This window comes from Furipterus horrens, unplaced genomic scaffold (assembly GCF_987537825.1).
Source record: "Furipterus horrens unplaced genomic scaffold, mFurHor1.1.pri manual_scaffold_4, whole genome shotgun sequence".
In the NCBI taxonomy this organism is placed as follows: domain Eukaryota; kingdom Metazoa; phylum Chordata; class Mammalia; order Chiroptera; family Furipteridae; genus Furipterus; species Furipterus horrens.
In genome coordinates, this window is record NW_028327174.1 from 44,498,390 (window position 1) to 44,504,389 (window position 6,000).

The 6,000-nt window shown below is 42.0% G+C and overlaps 1 non-coding gene across 1 annotated transcript; it reads right to left on the reverse strand.

Annotated features, from left to right (window-relative positions):
* Window positions 1-1,768: 1,768 nt before the first annotated feature.
* Window positions 1,769-1,904, reverse strand: LOC150011616 (small nucleolar RNA SNORA48). Its single transcript, XR_016511046.1, has one exon. It is a non-coding gene; the product is annotated as a small nucleolar RNA SNORA48 (small nucleolar RNA).
* Window positions 1,905-6,000: the final 4,096 nt, after the last annotated feature.

A 6,000-nucleotide genomic window follows, 5' to 3' on the forward strand; every position in this document is an offset into this window, starting at 1 on the left:
CTTCCGAGTTGGACTGCACAGCCATTCTCGGCGGTGCAGATAGACTCTTAAGAAGCTACACCATCGTCTCTCGAGACGGACGGCTGCCGACGATTACAACCCTTTTATTACACTGTCAGCTCCTGGCTTTTTGTTCACTATACTGTCCCTATATCCTACCACTTTCTAACAGTTCAGTATTTCATCCCATGGTGTGGCCTTGACTAAATGACCCATCCATCCCTATTCCTCCTTCATTTCCTCTTTACTCTGAACCAGTCCAGCACCAGCTTCTGGATAGCCTCCCAATCTGCACATTCACTCTCATCCACCTCCCCTAAATCCAGAAAAGAGTTTGATGGGGGCACAAGATGCATTAATAAGAGATGAACTTGAACATGGAGTTGAAAGATGTTTAAAGGCTTTAATCCACAGCTCTGAAGAAGGGCCAGAAGTCCACTAGTGCTGGTGTTTCTGACAGGGTCATGTGAAGCTGGTACTGCAAATGTTGGGGGAACTGCTAACTGAATTCAGCTTCTACCAAAGAAAGAAATTGCTGTGGGAGTGCTGCTCAGAGGAGCAGGAAGTGGACTGGAGGACAACAAAAAAGCAACAAGAAGCTGATGGGAAAGAAGCAAGCCCTTCTTCCTCTTGCCTTTCAGTCTCCTCCTGACATTCCCTTCTGGAAGGGCCAGCTAGAACCAGCTAAGAAAGCTGAAATATGTTCTCAGAGTACAGAGGAGTACCAGCTCTAGCATCACAAGGCAAGTACAGAATAGAGGGTGTGTTTGGGGCTGACAGACAAGGACTGAATAACTGCCACAGTGACCCCTTTGACACTCAGCATCCACACAAAACCTGCTACACATATTTGAACATCTATACAGTAACAAGACATCTCTTTGTTTCCCCTGCGAGTTAGAGCAGCTGTCCCATGTACAAAGACATTCTCTCACTCCCCTGGAAATGAGGAGACACAATGCCCTAACATAATACCCATTTCTGGGATTCAACCACACCATCCATCACTATGCTATTTTACTGACTCATGAAATTCTGTTACCCAAAAACTAAATTTTAAAGTTCATCTTCAAGAAAAATTATATATCTTTTCTTTTTTTCAGAGAGAGAGGAAGGGGGTGGAGAGAGAAACATCAGTTTGTTGTTCCATCATTTATGCATGATTTATGCATGATTATTGTATGTGCCCTGAAGGGGAATAAAATCTGTAACCTTGGCTTATTGGGATGACACTCCAACCAACTGAGCTACCTGGCCAGGGCCAAGAAAAAAGAAGAGGAGGAAGAAAATAGTTCATATTTACAAATGCATACACACACATGTATATAACAAGTAGTAAAGAAAAATTTGTGCCTGTCCATAAAGTATCCAGCCACATGCTATGAAAAATAGAGACATTTATTGAAAAAGATATAAGATCAAGAAACATTTTACATAGGACAATGATGCCTCAGACCCCTTCAAAGTAGGCACCTTGAGACCTCAACAGTTGCCCCAGTTGCCATCAGCTGCCCCATCACAGTTTCCTGAATCTCACTGAAGGTCTGAAATCTCTTCCCTTTCAAAGGTGATTTTAGTTCTGGGAAAAACCAGAAGTCACAGGGTACTAGATCTGGGCTGTTGGGGGGTTGAGTCACCTGAGTGATTTGATATTTCACAAAAACTGCATGAGGTGTGATTCATGAGTGGGCACGTTGTTGTGATGAAGCTGCCAATCACCAGTTGCCCATAACTGCAACCATTTTCTTTTTTTTTTTTTTTTTTTAATCCATGTCTCCAGGGCATGAACCAGGCATGGGCACAAACCAAAAGCCAACCTGGGATAAACAAGGAGTTACTTTGTCCCTGGCTAATATGAGATTAGCACCACCAAACCAGGTGCAACTCTACCCAGGTCAGGGACAAACCATTTTCATCATATTGCATCTCTCAACCAATGAAGAACATTTAGGTAGTACTCACTGTTTGGCCTGTAGGAGCGTACTAGCGATGGACAATACTTCCTAACCAAAAAACACAGTTAGCATGGTCTTGATCTTGCTGTGACTTTGCCACCCCTTCTTCTCAACCATCTTTGAAGCATTTGTGCCACAGTTCTATAGTGCTGCATTCATTGCACTGTCCCCAAAAACCTTCTGAATCATTCCAAGCTTCTGCGGAGGAAAGTTCAAGCTTAACACAAAATGTGATGCAGATTTATTGCTCTACTCAGTAATTTTTTTCATGCCGTTGCCTATTGTTGTTTTTTTAAATTATGTTTTATTGATTATGCCATTACAGTTGTGCCAATTTTTCCCTCTTTGTCCCTCTCCACCCAGCACCCCCAACTCACTCAGACAATCCCCACACCATTGTTCATGTCCATAGGCCATGCATGTAAGTTCTTTGGCTACTGCATTTCCTGTAGTGCATGTTACATCCCCATGGCTATTCTGTAACTGCCTGTTTGTACTTCTTAATCTCCTCACCTCTTCACCCATTTCCTCACACTCCTTCCCCATCTAGCAACCATGAAAATGCTCTCTGTGTCCATGTTCTGTCCCTATTCTTCAAGCTTGCTCATTTGTTTTTTAGATTCACTGTTTGATACATATGTATTTATTGCCATTTTATTGTTCATAGTTTTGATCTTTTTCTTAATAAGTCCTTTTAACATTTCATATAATAATAGTTTGGTGATGATGAACTGCAATTTTTTCTTGTCTGGGAAGCTCTTTGATTCTAAATAATAATTTAACTGGGTAAAGCAATCTTGGCTGTAAGACCCTGCTTTTCATGACTTTGAATATTTCTTGCCAATCTCTTTTGGCCTGCAAAGTTTCTTTTGAGAAATCAGCTGAGAGTCTTAGGGGAACTCCCTGTAGATAACTAACTACTTTTCTTTTGTTGCTTTTAGGATTCCCTCTTTATCTTTAACCTTTGCCATTTTAAGTTTGATGTGTCTTGGAATGGACCTCTTTGCATCCATCTTGTTTGGGACTTCTTGTGTTTCCCGGACTTGCATGTCTATTTCCTTCACCAAATTAGGGAAGTTTTTTTTCATTATTTTTTCAAATAGATTTCCAGTTTCTAGCTCTTTCTCTTCTCCTTTGGCACCCCTAAGATGCAAATGTTGAACCTCTTGAAGTGTCCCATAGGCTGCTTATACTATCCTCATTTTTGGATTCTTTTTTCTTCTTTTTGTCCTGGTTGGTTGTTCTTTGCTTCCTTAAGTTTAAAATCATTGATATGATTCTTTTTTAAAAGATTTTATTTATTTATTTTTAGAGAGGGGGGAAGGAAGGGAGAAATAGAGGGAGAAAACATCAATGTGTGGTTGCCTCTAGCAAACTCCCAACTGGGGACCTGGTCGGCAACCCAGGCATGTGCTCTGACTGGGAATCGAACCAGTAACCCTTTGGTTCGCAGGCTGGTGCTCAATCCACTGAACGACACCAGCCGGAGCTGATTTGATTCTTGTCTTCACACAATCTACTGTTGTTTCCCTTTAAATTGATCTTTATTTCAATTAATGTATCCTTCATTTCTGATTGGATCTTTTTATGCTGTTGAGGTCCTCATTAAGTTCTTTGAGCATCCTTATAACTAGTGTTTTGAACTCTGCAGTTGATAGATTGCTTATCTCCATGTTGTTTATTTCCTTTTTTGGATTTTTTACCTGTTCTTTCACTTGGGTCATGTTTATTTGTCTCATTTTGACATCCCCCTGTGTTTATTTCTATGTATTAGGTAGAGTGGCTATGACTCCAGTCTTGGTTGTATCGCCTAATGTAGTAGTTGTCCTCTAGGGTACAGTAACACAGCCTCCCATATTGCCCAATCTGAGTACTTGAGGTATGTACACTCTTCATGTGGGCTGAGTACACCTTCTTCTTGTAGTTAAGCCTTGACTGCTGTTGGCAGGTCAATGGGAGGGATTTACCCAGGCCAGTCAGCTGCAAGGATTGGCTGTGACCACTGAACATCAACCTTTGCCCTCCATGGAGGATCAGCTGTGCAGGGGCAGAGTGGTAGTGCTTTGATGCGGTCTGTAGCAGTCCACTGGGTGGGTAGGCTCTTGGTTTTCCTGGCTGGTGCAGGCCAAGGTCAGACTCCATCAGTCTGCCCAGGGCCACCCTGCCTGAGCTATAAAGCAATCTGAGATGGCTGCTACTTATGCTGGGCTTGGAGATTTCCAGGAAAAGCCACGCTATGAATCTAGTCTGGCTGCTGCTAGTGCTAAGCCTGAAGCCCATTGAGGCCAGCTGTTGCTTGTTTAATAGGATTTAGGAAGTTGTGAAGCATGAGGCAAGACTAGCAATTCATATAGATAAGTCACTGTTAACAGGTTGGATGGGTGTAAGTTGGGTGGGATGAAGTCCCAGGGGATCTCTGGCATGGGGGAGGGTGGCAAACAGTGTTAGCTAGGTTGATGGAATCTTAGATATGGCACCCACCTACTGGCTCTGATACTCTGTTGGGGGAGGGTTCAACAAAGGGACAATGATCTCTACCCACCTTTATGTCTAGGAGAAAGCTGTCCCTCAGCTTCCACCTTGATGCTAGACACTTCAGTTCCTTCATGTACGACACTGGAGCCTTTCAAGATGCTACCCCAGTGCTGGTGCTCAGAGGGAGTACATATGAGTAAGTCCTTGTGTATGCCCTTTAAGAGGTATTGCTTGGGACTTCTGAAGTTTTTCTTCCACTGACTCAATCCCTGCTAGTTTTTGCAGTTAGAAGTTATGGGAACTTATCTTCCTGGCACTGAACCCTGAGCCTGGTGGCCTGGTGTGGGACTAGGACTCCTCACTCCCAAGATATCCCTCTCGAAATTTTATCTGCCACATGTGGATGTGGGACCAGCCCATTCTGCATCTCCACCCCTCCTATCAATCTGGATGCATTGGTTTCTTTAATTATGTAGTTGTCAGGGTTCCCTTCAACTCAGTTTCTGATGGCTCTGAGTGATGGTTGTTCTATATTTTAGTTGTAACTTTGATGTGGTTGTTGAGGAGGCAAGGCCTGTTTACCTATATTGTTCAGTCATTTTGAATGGGTCAGCCACATAGCGCACATGCTCACTCAACGGCATTTACCACCCCCTATACTAGTACAGTGAAATCATCATTGTTCACACACGTGCATTCCAGTCCATTCTCCTTTGCTGACAGGTTACATTGATGTCACAGAAACTGTTCTCATTTTATTAACAATTGCTGGACTTTTTCCAGACAGACCTTCTATGTAGCTGCTACAATCCTCATTCTCATCCGTGGTCATGAAGCAATAGTTGATATTTGTAACTTTTTTTCTACTAACCATTCTACATTCTATGTTCCCTCTTTCCTCAGTCAAGTTCTTAGCTAGTTTTAATTTTTACCTGGTGAGGTGATCCAAACTTTTGTTCCTTAATGCTCAGTGGTCCTGCCTTGATTGGCTACTGAAATTTCAATTAACTTTCATTATCTGACATTGAAATATTAAGAGGTGCTTCAAGAATATCCTGGGTTGAAGACGTAGTCCTTCCTACCCTCACAGTGTATCAGCAACCCAATTTTCCTTTAGTAATTAGAATCAGTCTCCCCATCCAATAAAGCATCTTCTTTATTTATCTGTTGGTTTGGTGGTATGAGGAACACTAAATTTCCAACTGGCAGTTTCATGTTCTAATTCAACTGCTGTAGTCCCTCCTGGAAGCATTCCTACCCTGGAAATCAAGATTTTCATATCAGGAGAGTTTGATGTTATATAAATGGAAAGCAAAAATTCTGCAAGCAGATTTTTCAGTATAATGACAAGAAGAGAAACTCCCACTTCCAACTCTTAATCCCTATATTTACTCTAGTTATGGAAGAGACAACATCATATGGTGGTCTCTGATTCAAAGCATAATTTTCATGTTGTAAGACAGCACTACATTTTTTCAGAATATTGTCTCTAAACTGACTGAGTCTTGAGAAGGCCATTCCACTATTCTATTAGGTCATATGCTTCTGAGTAATAAAGTATGTGGTGTGA